The sequence below is a fragment of the Ochotona princeps genome, chromosome 25 (genome assembly GCF_030435755.1).
Source record: "Ochotona princeps isolate mOchPri1 chromosome 25, mOchPri1.hap1, whole genome shotgun sequence".
NCBI lineage: Eukaryota > Metazoa > Chordata > Mammalia > Lagomorpha > Ochotonidae > Ochotona > Ochotona princeps.
Genome location: NC_080856.1, coordinates 23,904,443 through 23,925,145, shown reverse-complemented (window position 1 = coordinate 23,925,145; position 20,703 = coordinate 23,904,443). Strand labels below are relative to the sequence as shown.

The window sequence follows — 20,703 nt, the reverse complement described above, 5'->3', positions numbered from 1 at the left end:
ACAGAGCCAGGACTTAAACACAAGCACTCTGATAAGGGACGTGCTATCTTAACCACTGTGTCGGATCACGGCCAATTCTGTGTGAAATGACAAAAGTAGGAATATTTTCACTTTACCAACTAATATTTTCTCTGTCCAACTTCAGTATTTCCATAGTACCAACAGAAACCAAAGACACATTAGGCCAAATGAGGGGGACTTTCCTAAGTTCCCAGTGTTATTTATTTATTTATATTTAAAAGATTTCATTTATATTTTTATTGGAAAGGCAAATTTACAGTTAATATGGAGGGTTTTTTTTAAAGAAATGCAGAATTTTCAGGCATACATAATCAAAGTTTACATTTTTATAAGACCTCCTGGTAGTTTGTATTAATATTGAGCTTGAGGAATATGAGAACACTTCAAAAAGTTGGTAGAAAAAGAAACTAAAAGATGTTTACTTTGATGCCAGTAAAAGGTTTGAAATCCATATGCACATTCAGGGTCTTTAGAAAGTTCATGGAAAATATGCATTACAGGAAAAACTAATATAGATCTTAAAACTAAGTCAGATTATAGCTTCCCCCTCAAACTATATCAACCGTGGCCACAAGCAGGGAGCTGGATGGGAAGTGGGGCTGCCGGGATTAGAACCGGCACCCATATGGGATCCCGGCGCATTCAGGGCGAGGACTTTAGCCACTAGGCCACAGCGCCGGGCCCAAAATGCTTATTTCCAATCCAAGCTTTATTTGAAAAGATTTTGTTTCCAAATTAAAAAAAGAAAAATTGTGGGAAAACATAAGGCATTGGTCAGTGGCTTAATCTGCTACAGCAAAAACACTGGCTCCCGTGGTAATCATTGGAAGTATACAGTTCAGTAGTTAGACATACTCACATTGCTATGCAACCAATCTTCAGAAGTATTAACAAGACTCCCCACATTCTCCTCCATCTGACCCTTGACGACCACCTACTGCCTGCTGTCTTACTGAGTTGGACTACTTTGGATACCTCTCACTGGTAGAATCATCAAGGTTTACTTTTACATTTTTCAGAATAGATGGTGGGCTTGGGTATCTGGAGTAAGACTTAAGACTCCAAGTAAAACATCTGCATTAATACTGCAGTTTCTGGATTCAATTCCAAGCTCCAGCTCTCCATTTCAGCATCCTGCCAGCACAGACTCTGGGAGGTGACAGAGGACACATCAAGGGTTAGGGTCTCTGCTATATATCAGATGTGCCTGGATGAAGTTCCTTGCTTTGGACTTCAGCCCAGCCCAGTTCTGGCTGTGACAGACATTTGGGAATAAACTAGCAGATGGGAGCATTCAGCATTCTCTGTCCCTGAGTCTCAGAACAATAAATAAATAAATAAAAGTATGGTAGGGACTAAATGGTCATCAAATGTAGGTCTTATTGGATAGACTCAAAATATTTTATTATAGGGTCAGCATTGTGGGGCAGGGTGTCAAGCTGCTGCCTATGATGCCAGCATCCCATATGAGCACCAGTTCAAGTCCCGACTGCTTCATTTCCAATCCACCTTCCTGCTTTGTGCCTGGGAAAGCAGCAGAGGATGGCTCAAGTCCTTGGGCCCCTTCTATCCACATAGAAGGCACAGATGGAGTTTCAGGATCTTGACTTCGGCCTGGCTCAGCCCTGGCTTTTGTAGCCATTCAGAGAGTGGACCAGGGACAGAGGATCTTTCTATCAGTACCACTCTCTTATCAAATAAATAGAAACATTTTCTATCTTTCAAATACATAGAAACATTTTCTTAACAAAGGCAAAATTACCCTTTAAAATGTTTTAGTATAAGATACTAGCATGCTGAACTTGAACTATGGTTATGCAACCAGGTGGATGAACCCACCATGGGGGGAGGGTGGGGAAGTGTGGGGAAAATCCCAGTTCCTATGAAATTACAACACAATGTAATTAATGAATAAATTTAATAATAATAAAAAAGAAAAAAAGATGCTAGCATGCCAGAAATTAACTATATTACCACTAGATGAACTTATGAATGAAAATTTTGAATATTACAGTAAGAGGTGTAAGAATATAGATAAATTGGCCCTGGAGCAATGGCTCAGTGGCTATCCTGGCTTTGCAAGCACTGGGATCCCATATGGGCACTGGTTCGTGTCCCGGCTGCTCTACTTCCCATCTAGCTCCCTGCTTGTATCCTGAGAGAGCAGAGGAGGATAGTTTATGTAATTGGGACCCTGCACCCATGTGGGAGACCTGGAAGAGACTCCTGGCTCCTGGCTTTGGATCAGCTCAGCTCTGGATGTTGCAGCCATTTAGAGAGTGAGCCAGTGAGTAGAAAACTTTTTCCTTCTTAACTCCTCTTCTCTCTAATCTGTCTTTCAAATTAAATAAATATTTTCTAAAAAGCACAGTGTTGATCTCTGTTTCATACATAACAGACTAAATGACTTGCATGCAACTAGTGATTTAACCGACTACACTGCACTGGCAAGAATCTAAGACTACTGACATGGATCAATGGATGAATGAATAGTTTTGTATGATCAAGAAAGAATACATACAGATTAGATTTTTATATAATGGATTTCAGTAGACAAAACCTGTTTTTTTTGTAATAGTTAGTATTTTGTTTTCACTATGATTAAGTCTATTCTGACATGAATATAGACTTCCAGAAGAAGAGGCTGTAGAAATCGCATAGTCAGAAAAATACAGAATAAAACAAGACACAGTGAATGACCTCCCAAGAGATTTCAGAACATTCTGAACCATATTTGAATGTTAAAGACATGAATGATGTGACTATCCATAAATATTTCTTAATCGTTTATAAAGGATCCTCCAAGAAACTTCAAAATAAATGAATGGAATCCAATTATTTAAAACTCAAGTGCTGTTATTTCTACAGAATCTTGGATTATATATTCATTTGTTCATCAGAAGAAAAATCACATTTTCATTTCTTATATTTTATTTATATTAGAGAGAACACTTCAATATTAACTCAAATATCTATCCATTAAATGAAAAAAAATGTTAATGCAATATTAAAATGAAATTTAAATGAAAGCAAGGGAATATTACATTAATGTTCCCATGGCAACTCACTTCACTTTTCAGCTTCTGAATTGTAATATGGTCATTTATTACAAGCTCATATAAAATATAATTTTGCAAATATTTAAGGATATATAGGTTAATTCGTGTCAATTCAAGTATTCAGAGAAAATGTTATATATCAGGCTAAGAATATTCCAAATATTAACTTGTCTTCTTAATTTAGACATAGCTACATAAAATGGATGCAAACTTGCTAAATTCTGAATGATTTATCAGCATTCACATGAATCACTACCATTTTGCACTTTCCATCATAGTTGAAATCTAAGCCTATGTTACTGAACTACTAAGATAAGTATGGTCAAATGACTCTTGGTTTAGGAAGATTCTGAAATTATAAGCTATAAAATTTTGCAGAGTAGGACAAATATAAGTAAGTTAGTTCACACAAATTAAAGATCTGAGAATTAAATTCTGCAAATCCAGTAATTCTTCCAAACAACAGCCTTTAGTATTGACCTGCTTTTTTTTCTACAGTTTTTAGTGGTATCTATTAATGTAATGAAAGCTCAGAAGTGTGGACCAACATTGTGGCATGGTGAGTTAAATGGCCACCTGTGATGTTAGCATTACATATGAATGCTGGTTCAAGTCTTAGCTGCCCCACTTCCAAGTCAGCTCCCTGCTAATGTACCTGGGAAAGAAACAGAGAATGGCCCTGCTTCAAGGGCTACTTGGGCCCCTGCCACCCACACAGGCTGAAGCTCCTGGCTTTGACCTCAGCCTGGCATAGCCCTGGCCGTTGCAGCCATTTGGAGAGTGGACCAGTACATAGATGTAGCCTTGCCTTTCAAATAAACACTACAAACAAACAAACAATAAACCTGAAAAACAAACATTTCTTAACCAAGTAATAACTTCCTGCTTATCTAAAAAGAAATTACTGGATTACTTCTAAGCTATGCATAAGGATTTAGGGGGGAAAAATTTAAGTAACTACTACTTGGAGTGGGTTTAGATAAACTATGGCATATATAACTTTGAAAAGATGAGATACACATATATTGTTGTGGAAAAAGGCCATAACAAATCATTAAGTAAACACAACAAGAATGAAATAGTAGGGTGCATGCAAGAGTTCCGGCTTGAGGGTGGCCTGGTTGGGATTCTGAGGGGTCACATTAACTAGGTCTCAGTATATACCGATGCCTGGAGAAGTGGGGCTGGGGACAGGCAGCGCTGGGCTAGGCTCTAACACTCACCAGTATGTGAGAAGACTGGGGCTGGGGGAAGGCTTGGGTTGGGGTTCTTTTATTTTTTCAGTCATGAATATTTATGGAGTACTTACAGTGCACTAGGCACAACAGAACACTGTCCCTGCTCTTGAGGAGCTTACATTCTAAAAGAAAAACAAACAAAAAACAAAACAAAACAAAACAAACAAACAAACAAAAAACCCCACCTCTTTTAAAATGGCATTGCTGTTTGGTGTTTTCTGCAAAGTATTGAGGAAATGTCTGACAGGGTGAGCTTTGGGTATAATTTAGCCCCATCATTATTTGAAGAGAGGAAGAAAGGATTTTAAAGGCAGACAGTGATAGACCATTTGGGATAGGCAGTGTCTACAGGGAGACCGGCGCAATCTCATCAACTGAGGAAGGATTCCTGCACTCAAGAGGATGCGGGGAAGAGTGTGGGACGCCAGCAAAGGAGGCACAGGCTCTGGCACTGAGGGGAGCCAGAGAGAGCGTGCGGCCTTTTCCTTGTCCATGTTAGGGACAAGGGTTAGTGACGGCTTCAAAAGGAAGGTAATCTTGTACACCTGACACACTGAAAGGATAAAGGATCAAAATCAAAGGCAAGCTTTCAGAGTTAACAAGAAATTCTTAAACATCAAGTCATTTGGAAGCACAAAACTTACAGTCAATGTTAACCAGTGTCATGATGGGCCAAGAACATTTGTGGCTTCCTAAGTTAGAAAATGCCATATACCAAAATCTTAAATGGAACACATATACTTTTTTTCAAATTAACCTACCCTCCCTCAGAATTTTTTTTCCTTTTTTCTTTTTGGTGGGAGAAGTGAGGGGAATATAAGAGTTGGGAATGGTAGTCATTAGTAGTACTTTTGCTACTATGATAAACTCTGTATTTAAAACTTGGTTAAAGCCCATTAGCTGCCAAGAGGGAATAAGGAATAAATTTCCAAAAATGTACAATTTTCTCTAGCCAAGTTTCAGAACCGAAAGACTAATTTACATGAAAAACTGTAGATAAAGTAGTTGAAAAGTCCATTCATAAAACTTTTATTCCACTTACATGAACTTAACACCTGTGTTCTTAACAATTATGCTTGGATTGTTCATGAAAATTTCATAAGACATTAAACAAACCTAGCCATCACCTCAAGTTGTTTCCCTGTTAACTATTTTTTTTTAACACCACATGCATGTTAGGCAAGTATCAAAAAAAATCATAAAAGCAGAAAAAAAACTAAAAAAAGTTAAATACATGGGTTTTTGTTTTACGGCTGTGCTTGATAGACATACATGAAGTAATGGATATCAAGCAATTCATTTTTATTGCATCTTTACTTTTACACTTGCTCTTAGGTTGCCTAAAACATTTAAATACAAATAAAATGAGTGTAGCAAAAAGTAATGAAAGCAAATAGCAGGTAACTTTACAAATAATGGAATGTGAACTGTTTCTGCCCTCATCCAGAGTAACTTGGGTCCAATCTTGTCTAAAGGAACACACCTGCAGCTGCAGTCCAAGCTGTGCACATTGCGACCAAGCTTCCCACACATCCACCTGGCTCAACACGCACTCCCCTGAGGCACCTGCTCTACCACAGCCAGGTAAGCACTCCAAACCTTCCAGTGGACACAAGAACTACACGTGGGACTGAGCCAATATCTCCTGTTTATTCCCCAACAGGACAAACCCATGTATAGGCAGTTTCCTTTGCTTAGATATGGAAGCAGTTTCAACACTGGCCCTCGTGAAGCCACAATGTACCAAAAGTACTATGTCAAATATTTATAATTTGTATAAAAATTCTACATCCCCATATTGGCCACCTCAAGATGAAAACAGATAACTCCCTAAATGTTAACTGGCTCTACTCCCTTAATGTTAAACATAAAAACCACATGGCAAATATAGAAATTCAAATAGAAGTAACATAAACCTATCATAAATCATAAACAAAACAAAAAAACCATTTGTGGAACAGCATGGATGATAAACGGCCCGCTGTGTAAGTTTTAGCATGACGCAGACAAGTGCCAGAAGGCTGGTTAATATTCCCCTCCTTCTCCTTCAGCTTCACCTCCTTGGGTATCAGATGCCCACAATGTCAAGTTGTCTCTCAGTAACTGCATTATTAGTGTGCTGTCTTTGCAATGGTTTCATCAAAAGCCATCTTTGCCACAGAGCAGGTGTTTTTTCGGGGGAATTCAGAATCTTGTAATAGAACACAGAGAAGTTAAGGGCCAGGTTCAATCAGATGGGATGCATGGGCTGCATCTCTGTTTAGCTGATTTCAAAAGCTTGTTGGTATGCCCGTTGGGACGGGTCCACAATCTCCTGCTTGTCGTCACTAGCAGCGACCTCGGCCAGTTAACGGCAGTAGTTTCCTTTCATTTTCAAATAGAAGACCTTGCTCTGCTTGTGAAGCATTGAGGATTAAGAACTTTTCCAAAAGAGACAGCACACCCTTACAGGTATCTCTTAGCTCACTCTCAATTTTCTCCCTGTATCCATGAGCCATCTGCTGCTTGTTCTCAGCACCTTCGTTCTTTTGCTCTATGCTTGAGACAACCCTCCATGATGACCTTCGGGCTCCTATGACATTTTTATAGGCAACAGAGAGGAGGTTCCTCTCCTCATTAGATAACTCGACTCCTTGCCCGGTTACAGACTTCATGCAGGTTGCCATGCCGTCGTATCGACTCCTTGCCCGGTTACAGACTTCATGCAGGTTGCCACGCCGTCATATCGGTCTGCCTGCTAGGCCAGTTTGGTCTTCTGCACCACCTCATTTTATCCATGACAGAATGGTTTGTGTCTGGAGTTGGTGGTGACAGACAGATGGACGGAAAGACAGCGGCTTCTCAGGCTCTGGGCAGCGGTGGCGGTGGCGAGGCAGGGTTGGGGTTCTGTGGGGTCACCCCAACTAGGCTACAGTGCCTGCGAGGCAAAGCTGGGCTGGGCTGGACCACAACATCCACTGATTTCCATGACAGTTGAACACTGGGGCAGGATAGACCTCTGGATCCACTGGTGTATGTGTTGGCTGCTATAGAAGGAGGGCTAAGCCCAACCCTGTTTGCGGAGTGAACCAGAGGATAGAGCTCTCTCTCTTTATCTCTATCTCTCTCTGCCTCTCCTCTCTGTAAATCTGACTTTCAAATAAAAATATCATTTATCAAAAATTTTTCTGTTGGAAAACACTGTTGATATCTTTGTCAAGCCAGGATGAATTTCAGCTACAGGTAATAGGAAATCTCAAATCTGCTTACATTACAAAATTTCTGGGTAATCACTGTAGTTTAGTGTGTCTGTTTACCTCTAGTTACTTCCTAGAACCCTATTAAAACAACAGAAAAGAAGGAAAAACCTCAGACTTGGCTGTACTAGACAAATGGTAGTGTAGATGTGAATGAAATTGGAAAGAGTGGATGAGCCCATGAGACAGACATGAGAATAGCTCAAGCTTCTACTTGCAGTTTTTTTTTAATGATTTACTTTTATTGGAAAGGCAGATTCACAGAGAGAAGGAGATACATAGAGAAAGATCTGTTGCGGCCCGGCGGCGTGGCCTAGCGGCTAAAGTCCTCGCCTTGAACGTGCCGGGATCCCATATGGGCGCTGGTTCTAATCCCAGCAGTTCCACTTCCCATCCAGCTCCCTGCTTGTGGCCTGGGAACGCAGTCAAGGACGGCCCAAAGCTTTGGGACCCTGCACCCACGTGGGAGACCCGGAAGAGGTTCCTGGCTTCAGATCGGCGCAGCACCAGCCGTTGCAGCTCACTTGGGGAGTGAATCATTGGACGGAAGATCTTCCTCTCTGTCTCTCCTCCTCTCTGTATATCTGACTTTGTAATAAAAATAAATAAATCTTAAAAAAAAAAGAGAGAAAGATCTGTTGATTCACTCCCCAAATGATCACGATGGCCAGAGCTAAGCTGATCTGATGCTAGGTGCCAGCAGCTTCTTCTAGGTCTTCCACGTGGGTACAGGATTCCAAGTCCTTGGGCCATTCTCCACTGCTTTCCCAGGCCACAAGCAATGAGCTGGATGGGAAGTGGAGCAGCCAGGACAGTAACTGGCACTCATATAGGATGCCAGAGCTTATAGGCAGATGATTAACCAACTGTGTCATTGTACTGGTATCCTTACAGTATTGTTTTTAATTTTATTTTTAATATTATTCACAGTTTAGAGGGATGAAGGCTCATGTGAGCCTCTGATCAGGGTGGGGAGATTCAGGTACAAAGAAAGGTGGGTGGAGCCACTGCTTGCTGTCAAACTACATTAGCACCAGCGGATAGGGAATGGTCCTTTGATGAGACCTTAGAGACTCCGATGTGGAGTAGAATGTTCTGAAGGTGTTACTTGAAAGGTTTTGATAGCTCTGAGAACTTGTTGATTTCACTGCTCCAGGACTGAGGAAATCCTTCCAAGGATTATGGGTTGACAAAATCCACATTAGCGGACCCAAAGGCCCAGGAACATGCAGCAAAGTTTGGTCAGAATTGGCCAACCAGTTCTGCTTTCCACCCTCTGACAAAGCAGTTGACATCCTTTATTATCCTAGATGAGCTGGCCATCATGTCCTCCATGTGCATCTGGACATGCTGTCCACTGCACAGGAATCAGCCACTGAGGAGGCCTAGTCCCAATACATGCGTTCCAAGGTCAGACCACACATCCTATGATATTTCCCTGAGGCCAGGGTCTGAGACCAGTGGTCTAGTCAGGCAGTTCTCCAAGAAAGCTCACCTGAAGTGACCTCAAACTTGACTCTTACGTTCACCAGTCACTGTAGGGTCAGGTGTGGTCTGTCACCTGCACCAACTAACGCATATACCATTGGATGCAAGCTGCCTGCCTGGTCAGTTCCACACCAGCCCGATATCTCACACACTGATGGGTGTTACAGCCCAGCTCAGCCAGCCCACCATAGACCAGTCTTCATGCACACGGGCAGGTGCCATGGCCTAGTCATGATGACCTTCTATAATCCCCACCAGGCCTGCCCTTCAGATCTGGATTTTGTGTGTGCCAGCCTCTGCTGCGGGCTAGCCCGGCTTAGCCTGTATACCATCTGGCTCTTGTGCATGCCCATGGGAGCTGCAGCTTACCTCAGCTCACCTCACCCCTAGACCCAGCCCTCATGTATGCCAACAAGTACCGTTGCCTTATCTAGCCTGGCCTGCCCCAGCCCCAGTTCTTACGCTCACCAGTGATAGGTACAGCCTGGCAGGGGAGTGCTCACAGTTCCCCTGCCAGGCATGCTCCTAGGCCCAGATCTTGCACCTGCCAGGGGGTACTGTGGTCCAGCGTGACATGACGCACATTCCTAGTACTTGCCAGCTGGTGCTACAGCCTAGCACACCCTGGCCCACCTCCAGCCCTCGTGTGAACTGACTGGCACTGTGGCCAGTCTGGCATGGCTTACACTTCATCCTGACTCTCACTCGTGCCAGTGTGTGCAGTGGACTGACCCTGCCCAGCCCTCCCCCAGACCCAGCTCATACATATACCAAAGGGTGCTGCAATCTAGCCTGGTCTAGCCTGCTCCCAGCCCTGACTCCCATACTCACCAGTGGGAGCTGTAGCCTAGTAGGGGAGTTCCCCAGTTTTCCTTACCAGGCTCACTCCTAGCAATGGATTTCACATGTGCCTATGGGTGTTGCTACCCGGACTATATGGCCAGCCCCCAGTTCTGGGGCACTCACTGGCACGTACTGCAGCCTAGCCCAGCCTGGTCCACCCGCAGATCTGACTCTCATGTTATCTGACAGGTACCACAGTCTAAACTGGCCTATTCCATCCTGGCTTTCAGGATTATCATCAGATGCTGGAGCCTAGCCCAGTGTGACCTGCCCCCAGCCCACACACATACTGGTGGCTGCTAGCAGCCCAGCAGGGGAGTCCCCAGAGTGACGCTACCAGGCCTGTTCCAAGCCTTGGGTCTTGTGCATGCTGGCAGGTGGCTTTAGCTCAGCCTCACATGGCCCACCCCACAGTCTCAGCTCTCTCTGGTGGGTGTTGCAGCGTTGCCTAGCTGGGCATGACCCATAACCTGTCTTGGGTCTCATGTGTGACAGCGGGTGCTGTGGACCAGCTCAGTCCAGTCTGACCCTAGATTTGGTGAATAAAAATGCTGACTAGTACTGTACCCCGGCTGGCCTAGCCCATTCCTAGCCCTGGCTCGTCTGCTTTCCAGCCAGAGCTGTAGCCTAGTAGGGGAGTACACCAAGTTCCTGACAAGGTCTGCTCCCAGCCCTGAATCTCATGTGTGCCAGCAGGGACGGCAACTGTTTGGCATGGCTTAGTGTTAACCCTTGCATATGTCAACAGATACTATAGCCTGGCTCCACACAGCCTTCTCCCATCCCCAGTGCTGGTGTGGCGTGTCCCAGTCCAGAGTTCCCAATCCTTTAAAAACAAACAAACAAACAAACAACAACAACAACAAAAAAACCACTGGTATAGTTAACACCAATATAGCATTAACTAGACTCAGAATGCCTACCAGCTACTGGCTGCTTTTCTGCCAGTTGTGTAACATGGCCTAGGTACAAGGCAACCTAGGCAATTGCCTACAGCTGGGGCTACTTGGCAATTTTTTTAAAAACTGTTTTCCCTGCCAAACCCAATCACAAAGTTTTTACCAAAGGAGGCCAGAGGACATGTATATATGTTATGATGACTACACTAATACAACAATGAATTATGAGGTATATTAAAAATGATCCTGGGGGGCAGCACTGAGGTGTAGCTGGTTAAGTCACCATCTGCAACACCAGCGTCCCCCCATATGAGCACACTGGTTCACATCTCGGCTGCTCTCTGCTTGTGTCTCTATGGAAGCAGTAGAGGACTTGGAAGGAGCTCCTGGCTTTGGTCTGGCCCAGCCCCAGCCGATGTGGCCATTTGGGGAGTGAACCAGAGGATGGAAGATCTTTCTCTCTGTCTCTCCTTCTCTCTGTAAATCTGCCTTTCAATAAAATATGAAAAGGTAAATATTTTAAAAATGAATCCTGGAGCTAACATTTTAATGCATTGTTATTTAGGTATTGTTTTTCCGTAGCAGAGTGCTTGGCTCACATTCTAGCTATGATGTGCTTTCAACCCAGCTTAATGTATCTGGGACGCAGCAGATGATCGGCTAAGTACTGAGGAGAGCTGGATAGAGTTTCTGGCTCTTGATTAAAACATTCCCAAATCTAATTATACTGCTTCCTTATTTTTAATTTGACTATATATTAATTACTTTAGCTTGTTTTAAAGGTTAGTTCCAGGAGGCCAGGATTGTGGCATGGTGGGTAAAGCCATTTCATGGAATGCCAGCACCCTATATGCCACATCCCATCGCTGCTACAGCTCACTACTAAAGGCCTGGGAAAAGCAGCAGAAGACGGTCTGAGTTCCTGGACTCCTGCCACCCTGCGGGAGACTTGGGAGAAGCTCGTGGCTCTTGGCTTTGGACTTGTTCAGCCTTGACCACTGCTGCCACCTGGGGAGTGAACGACTTGATAAAAACCTCTCTTCCTTTCTTCCTCTCTCTAGAACTCTGACTTTTAAACAAACAAATAATTTTTAAAAAGTATTTTCATAAAAAACTTATGAATATATATTCATAGCAGTCTTAATGCTAATAGCTCCAAGTTGAAACAACCCAAATGTGTACCAGCCATTGGTAGATTTTTAAAATGTTTTATTCAATTTTTCTTTTTCTTTTTTTTTTTAAGATTTTTTCAATTACAAAGTCAGATATACAGAGAGGAGGAGAGACAGAGAGGAAGATCTTCCGTCCGATGATTCACTCCCCAAGTGAGCTCAACGGCCAGTGCTGTGCTGATCCGAAGCCAGGAGCCAGGAGCTTCTCCCAGGTCTCCCACGTGGGTGCAGGGTCCCAAAGCTTTGGGCCGTCCTCGACTGCTTTCTCAGGCAACAAGCAGGGAGCTGGATGGGAAGTGGAGCTGCTGGGATTAGAACCAGCGCCCATATGGGATCCTGGGGCACGTTCAAGGCAAGGACCTTAGCCACTAGGCCACGCTGCCGGGCCCAATAAATAAAAAATTTTAAAAACCCTAAGAATACTTCTCTGCCCTGAGATCACAATATAGTCTCTACATATTCTGTTTTTCTGTCCTGGTACCATTAATACTTCCTCTTTAGCTGAATAACAATACACACCACAGATTAAATATATTGCAGTCTTTAAGAACATTTAATAATAAGTGCCCTACTCAGTTCTCCCTTTGAGTGTATCTGTCCTGAAGGGTGGACATAATTACCAGCTCCCAGGAAAGATTCCTCCAGGATCTGCTGTAGCAATTTGAACTGAAGTCATGCTCTCCCCAGGCAGTCAGCAAATGCCGGAGCAAGCAGAAGTACTAAAACCTGGCCATTTCTCCATAATCTCTGGATGGAACTCCTGGTTGGGTAGGCCACAGCTTTCACAGAGTGGTACTGGAAGGCTGAAGATCTTCCTTCCAGAGACATCAGATCTCATCAGGGAGAAGATCCTGCCTTAACACTGCTTGCCTCTCTCTCCTCTCTCACCTCTACTCCAACCATATTTTGGCATCTGCCTCCTGCAGGCTTTGAATTAATACATGTGGTGCCATAGTCAGCCTTCCATTACTGCCACTGAATTACTTTCAAGAAGTCACTTAGGGAAGTTTATTTTTGGCTTAGTGTTGGAGGCATGAAGTCCCAGATCAGGTGACCCCATTAGCCTGGCAGTTGATGAGGGCCATGGATGGCAGGAGGCAAGCAGAGGGGTCATACAGTCAGTCAAGAAGCAGACACAGAGCCAAGGCCATCATGCATCCTGCACCTGAGCTGGAGAAACTTGTTCTGCCTAGAGTCATCTGGGGATGCACAGCATCATTTATGGATCACACAACAGTAGTAACTTAAAATTTTTATCTGGTCCTGTCTGCAGTTGCCTTAGCAGGGCCATACACATGATCTCGCAGGTCTTCATGGCTCGTGGGCCAAAGGTCCCCATGTTTGTGACTTTTCCTTATAAATCCGTCATAATTCAACCTTGGGTTTCACCCTTACAATCTCATCCAATCCAAACACTTTCCAAGGCCCCACCTTTAGATATCACAATTGAATTTTTTAAAAAAAGATTTATTTACTTTTATTGGAAAAGTAGATATACAGAGGAGGAGAGACAGAGAGGAAGATCTTCTGTCTGTTGATTCACTCCCTAAGTGGCCGCAACGGCCAGAGCTGAGCCGATCCAAAGTCATGAGCCAGGAGCCTCTTCCAGGTCTCCCACATGGATGCAGGATCCCAAGGCTTTGGGCCGTCCTCCACTGCTTTTCCCAGGTCACAAGCATGGAGCTGGAGGGAAAGTGGGGCAGCTGGGATACGAACCAGTGCTGATATGGGATCGCGGCACATGCAATGCGAGAACTTTAGCCGCTAGGCTACTGTGCCAGGCCCCCCACAATTGGATTTTCATCTTGAATCCACTGACATAAGACTTTTTAGAGCTTAAGCCCTTAACACTTGAGTCTTTGAGGGACTTCCAACCTATTACTCAAACCATAGCAAGAGGCTTGGATTTCCTGGCTCTTAACTAAATTTAAGAAACAGACTACCAGGCTCCAAAATAAATCAAAACAAAGAAAACGGCCTTTTTTTTTTGAGATCTTGACAGGAAGTACTCAATTGCACAATCATAAAACAGATGCCTTTATAAAATGAAGCTTTTCAATCATAAACAAGATAACTCTCCCTATTTAGTGAAGTTTCTTTTAGAGCTTTCAGTGGGGCCCGGCATGGTACTCCAGTGACTGAAGTCCTTGGCTTGCTTGCCCCAGGATCCCTGAGCCCGTGTGGGAAACCCAAAAGTAGCTCCTGGCTCCTGGCTTCGGGTCAGCTTGGCTCCAGCCATTGTGGCCACTTGGGGGAGTGAGCCAGTGGACAGAAGATCTTTCTCTCTCTGTCTCTACTTCTCTCTGTAAATCTGAGTTTCCAATAAAATAAATTAAAAAAAAAAAAAGTTTCAGTGGATCTTTGAAAGCTTTTCCAAAAATGGCTTGTAAAGAAAAGCGGGGGGTGGGGGGAGATCTTTGCATATTTTTGTTAGATTTATTTCCAGGAGGCATATATGCATGTTCTTAGTTGGACTGAAAAATTGCATATGTTAAAAATTCTATTTTTTTTAGTTTCATGGCTGGTATTTTAAAAAACTTAAAAGTTGATTTCTTAGCTAACATATTTGCTACTCTCATTCTAATAATTTGTATTATATATAGATGATTCTGGGTTTCCATATATAAATTACATAATCTTTATTGACAATTTTAAAAAAGATTCATTTATTTTTTATTGGAAAGTCAGATTTACAGAGAGAAGGAGAGACAGAGAAAAATCTTTCACGCACTGGCTCACTCCCCAAGTGGCTGCAACAGCCAGAGCTAAACTGAGCCCATCTGAAGCCAGGAGCCAGGAGCTTCTCCCAGGTCTCCCACATGTGTGCAGGGTCCCAAGCCCCTGGGCCATCCTTGACTACTTTCCCAGGCCAGAGGCAGGGAGCTGGATGGGTTAACCTGTAAAGGTCTTTATGTTTAATCATTATTCCCTTTTTCTTTGAAGATTTTTTTAAATTGGAAAGTCATATTTACAGAGAGGAGGTACAGAAAGACTTTGTGTTCACTGGCTCACTCCCAAAATGGCCACCTTGGTCCGAGCTCAGCCAATCTGAACCAAGGAGCCTGGAGCCTCTTCTGGGTCTCCCACACCGGTGCAGGGTCCCAAGGCCTGCTTTCCCAGGTCACAAGCAGGGAGCTGGATGAGAAGTGGAGCAGCCAGGACACAAATCAGCACTCTTCTGGGATCCCAGCCCATGTAAGCAGAGGATTTAGCCACTTGGCTATCACACCAGGCCCTATCGTTATTCTTAAGTAATCTATGGAGCAGAATAATTTACAACAAATTTTAAAATATTAATATACAGCATTTAATAGCTGAAATTTTTATACAAAGAAAGGGATAAAGCAAGCACTATCTTAATCCTGCAAAACATTCATTAGGCGACTGAACTGCTTTTCTCAAGCTTTTTTTCATCTATATTCTCAGTGCCTGAGATAACTGCTTACAGCAAAGATTTCACAATCCCCACTTTCTGTAGGCCAACAAGATAAATAAATGGGATGGGGCAGGTGTTGTGGTGTAGTGCATAAAGTTACTGCCTGTGATGCCAGCATCCCACATGGACACTGGTTTGTGATCCAGCTGCTCCACTTCCAGTCCAGCTCTCTGCTAATTTCCAGCCAAAGCTGGCTCAATTGTTTGGATGGCTGCAATTCACATGGGAGACCTGAATGAAGCTGCTGGTTTTGGTGTGGCCCACTGCTGGTCATCTGGGGAGAAAGGAAATCAGCAGGTGGAAGATATTTCTCTCTTGCTTTTTGTCTCTAATTTCAAATAAACACATGATCCTTTAGGCTTGGTAATCACTTGTTGTTATTACATACTGAGTTGTGTCCAGTGTCCCCGATATCTCCTATTTATGTAACTTGATGTGCCCTTTCTATCGTTGTAGATTTAAAAGCAATTTTTCCTATAAATGTTCACAGCGCTTACAAAGTCTTATTACTATAACTTTTAGCTTAAAATAAATTTTTTTATCAACCAGTGTTCTTAATTCCTTCTAAAATGCCAGATAAAAATCTATTTAAGATAACTAAGTCTTTGGTCTGACACATTAACATACAATTGATAATTTAAGTTAATATAAAAGCTCATTATTTTTAAATTATCTTCCTGAATAAGTGATAAATCTGTGAATAACAGCCCATTAAATTAATACTTCATTTATACAAAGGAGAAATGAAAAAGCCTATCATATTCAAGGCTAGACAGACTCCTGCATAGACTTGCTAAGCTTTTCATGTACATTTGTCACTGCACTGTAAGCTTGATTCTCTATAGTAGAAGGCAACTGAGTTTTTCTATCTTTTTCACAGGAGCTAAAAGTGGCATTCTAGAACATGGTAATAGTTTTTACTGACCGGAGAAAAATTAGCACATTTCCCAATTTAAAAATACTTCCAAATTACTTGTATGTAATTTAAAACTTTTGTAACAAAAATACACAAAAATAAAAATTGCAAAATGATACACTATGCATAAAATATTTAACCTCATAGTAAACATAACATCAGTTAGTGGGAGACTATGCAGGTGTAAGGGTGGGAACAGTATTACCACCCAATGTAAGTGAACCTGACTGCCAACTAGACCACAGCTGTTTTACGTCTCATAATGTGGATGAAAGGCAAGTACTGCACAAAGATTTTAAGTCTGATGACTTCTGATTGTCAGCTGATAATCTAGTTTCCCTTTAACCCCTCCACTCCCTAAACAACAGTTCCTATAAAATGATCTATTGTTTATAAGGGAAACGACCCCAGAAAGCGAGCCTATGAGAGAGGGTATGTAAGAGAAGGGAAGGAAGAAAGCAAAAACCTTGTGTTAATCAATAGATGATCTGTGTAAACAACCAAATTTCCACCCCACTGGGGGCACTCTGAGAACCTGCAAGTTCTTCAAGATAACCATGTTAAACAGATCTGAAAGAAGTTTCTCTTGGTAGAGAAAGTTTTAAAATCTATGCATAGGTGTTTCCTAATACACATTTCCTTGGGGAAGAAAAAACTAATGTAAGGTTTGCAACAAAACAAGTTTATGTTTTAATTCCACTTTTCATAAATGGTTAAGATTTATTTTATTTTTCATTAGAAAGGCTATTGAGAAGAGACAGAAGATTCCCCCATCCACTGGTTCACCCCCTAAGTGGCTGCAATGGCCGGAGCTGAGCCAATCCAAAGCCAGAAGCCCGGAGCCAGGAGTCTCTTGCAGTTCTCCCACGCCGTTGCAGGATACCAAGGTCTTGGGCCGTCCTCGACTGCCCTCCCAGGCCACAAGCAGGGAGCTGGATGGGAAGTGGAGCAGCTGTGACATGAACTGGAGCCCATATGGGATTCCTACAGCTGCAAGGTGAGGATTTTGCCACTAGGCTATCATGCTGAGCCATCCCAAACATTCTGAAGCATGCTCATGTCTTGGTATCCTCTCAGGGCTAACAAAGCTGGGATATTTATGTACCAAATCCATCTCCTCATAGTGTTAAGAATTGCTCAATGCAGCCCAGCAGGCCCTGGCATCCCCAAGATACCCTAAGAAGCCTTGGGTTTGAAAATTGTGAGCAACAGCAGATCCTGGGCACATGGATGGGCGTGGAGAGCATCTGCTGCAGCCACATTAGGAAGAACATTGTCTTTTCCCCCATTTTATTACGATTATTATTATTATTATTATTTTATGATACAGTTCCATAGGCTCCTGGTATTTCACTTATCCCAGCGCCAATTCCCCCCCACCCACCTAGTGCCTCTATATCATTATTATAGTTCTTCATACACAGTCATATGTCTCCATTACACAGCTTTTATACATCCCCTTAAATGAAGAGCTACAAAAACAAAATCAACATCTGGAAGAAAAAAGAAATTAACTCCATGAAGTTCAATAACATGCTACTAAATGACTAATGTGTAGCTGAAGAAATGAAAATCAAGAACCTTCTTGAAGAAAATGATGCTACTCTATGATCTGAGTCATTGAATGATTTAATCAGAAGAAAGTGTTTTGAAGAGATGAAACTGACAGAAAACATCAAAACCCATGCAATAGTTTCTGCTGATTTTTGCTGGTGAAATGTGTCTCTTCTAGACAACAAATAGAGGGGTTTTGTCTTTTAATCCAGTCTACTAATCTATGACATTTCATTGAGCTTAAGCCATTTACATTCAGGGTTAATATGTATGGGTGGTACTTTGGTCCTGTCATTTTAGGAATGGGTTGTTCATTGGTTTAGTCTTCTGTTGTCATTTTACTGGGACGTTCTTCACATTTGCCTTTGGTTTTGTTAGGTGCTATTCCTCTTCTCTGTCAAGAGAATAACTTCATCATTTGTAGGGCAGGTTTGGAAGAGGCAAATTCTTTTAACTTTTCTTTACTGTGGAAGAATTTTATTTCATTTTCAAAGACAAAGGAAAGCTTTGCTGGATATTTTATCCTAGGCCACCAATTTTTCTTTTAGAATCTGGAATATGTCACTCCATTCTCTTCTTGCCTGCAGAGTTTCCTGTGAGAAATCTCCTGTGAGTTTAATTGGCATTCCTTATATGTCAATTGATTTTTTTTTTTCATGTGCACATTTAAGGATCTTTTCCTTATGTTCAATTGAAGAGAGCTTGATGATCATGTGTCTTGGTGAAGATCGCTTTTGATCAAGCCTGTTGGGAGTTCTGTGCCCCTCCTGGATCTTGTTTCCCAATTCTTTCTCTAGATAAGGGAAATTTTCCTTTATTATTTCACTAAATATATTTGTAAAACCAGTTTCTCTTTCTGCACCTTCTGGGACTCCCATAACTCTTATATTTGGCCTCTTAATAGTGTCTTTCAGTTCTTGAATATTTTTAGGGGCCTGATCCAGCTCTGCTTCCAGCTTTTTGTTTGCTTTCCCCTGATGACAGGAAATACCTTCCAATTCTAAGATTCTTTCTTCTGCTTGCTTCATTCTATTTTGGAGACTCTCCACTGTATTTTTAATTTGCTCTACTGTGTTCTTAACTTCTAATATATCAGCCTTGATTTGCTTTATTGCTGCTACTGCTTGTGTAAAATATTCCTTAAATTTTTTTGAACTCTTGTATGTGCTTCTCATTGTTGATCAGAAGCTTTAAAATGAGTTTTCTGAATTCTGTGTGCCCCATTTTCTCAATGTCTTCCTCAGCTAACTCTGAGGTTGGCATAGGGTTTTACTCCTTTGCAGGGGAGTTTTCAGTAATATTCATTGTGCCTTTGTCTCTCCTTTTGTTCTTGGTCATTGTACTTCTGGTTAGCAAAGTCTTCTTGGGCAGGTTTCTAAGCTGTGTCACCCACAGGTCTACAGTTTGAGTTTACTTATTGTAGTTGGTACCCAGCTCTTTGCTTGCACCCACTTGTGCCACAACCTCCAGTGAGTTCCAGGTCTGGGTTCTTATGTTAGATTTCCACCAAGAACTCCGTAGCCCCAACTCCTGGCTCACCAATCTCCACCTCCTGTGATACTGTGCTGAGGCTGCACCGTTGCCTGTACAACCTTTCTCCCACTTCCGGTAGGAGCAGGTCCCAGGATTAGAGAGACACCAGGTATCCTATATAGTTAGGTTGTTGGTGGCGCTGATCTTGCTGGAACCTGTTGGATGTTAGGTCTGAGTGCCACATGGACCTATTTTGACCCGTACGATTCCACGGAACTCTGAGTTCTCGCGAGCTCAGCACATGCACAGTTCACTGTTGTTCCCTGCAGTCCTATAGCTTTTGCCACAGTGTACAAAATGGCACCTGACATACCACTACTAGAGTTCTTGATCTGCTGGCTGTCAGATCTGAGGGCTACCCAGACCTGTCTTAGACGGAACCTGTAGAATGCCATGTTGATGCAGGTCACTGAGTCAGAAATGTGTTCACTCCCAGCTCTGTGTATGCTCAGTCCTTTCCCTTGCCTTTGCCCCCTTAAGCAAAATGGCGCCCAATTTGGCTCTAGGGGGCTGATTGGGCTGTGAAATCCACCCTGTTCTCACACTGCCTGTCTGGGATTTGCTGCTCTGTCTCTGCTCCTGGTCAAATCAAACAGACCAGCAGGACAGACAGTTCTTTGTCTGGGTTCACCTCCCAGTGAAAGTCCCTTCCCACCTGGTTCCTGGTGGAGTTCCGGCTGCTGGTTGAGATCAGATCGTTAGCTGAATGCTGCTGGAGTATCAATCACCACAACACCACACTGTTGTGTCTGCTGCTTTCCTGTGTCGGTCAGCCTCCAGGTACCCCTCTGCTGTTGTTCTGCCCTCTCCTACTTCCTAGAATGTGTCCTCTCTGCTTCATCCTGATTAAATGTTTCTCCGTCCGATTAAACGTGTTCTTACCCTATTCCGCCATCTTGATTCTTCGAACATTGTCTTTAATTGTGGTTTTACTGCAGTATTTTCTGCACATGATCTTAAAATGCACGTTCCCCATTGTGGCCATCACTGAACCAAATACTTAGTCTTGTCTGGCTTCAAGCTGGAAATCATTCATTTCAAAATATGCCTGGTAAAAATAAACAGATAAGGGCCCGGCGGTGTAGCCTGGTGGCTAAAGTCCTTGCGTTGAATGCGCCGGGATCCCATATGGGCGCCGGTTCTAATCCCAGCAGCTCCACTTCCCATCCAGCTCCCTGCTTGTGGCCTGGGAAAGCAGTCGAGGACAGCCCAAAGCTTTGGGACCCTGTACCCACGTGGGAGGCCTAGAGGGTGTTCCTGGTTCCTGGCTCTAGATCGGTGCAGCACTGGCCATTGCACTCACTTGGG

The 20,703-nt window shown here is 43.0% G+C and overlaps 1 pseudogene; it reads right to left on the bottom strand.

Annotated features, from left to right (window-relative positions):
* Positions 1–6,343: 6,343 nt before the first annotated feature.
* LOC101518413 (14-3-3 protein zeta/delta-like) lies at positions 6,344–6,990 on the bottom strand (annotated as a pseudogene).
* Between the last annotated feature and the right edge of the window lie 13,713 nt (positions 6,991–20,703).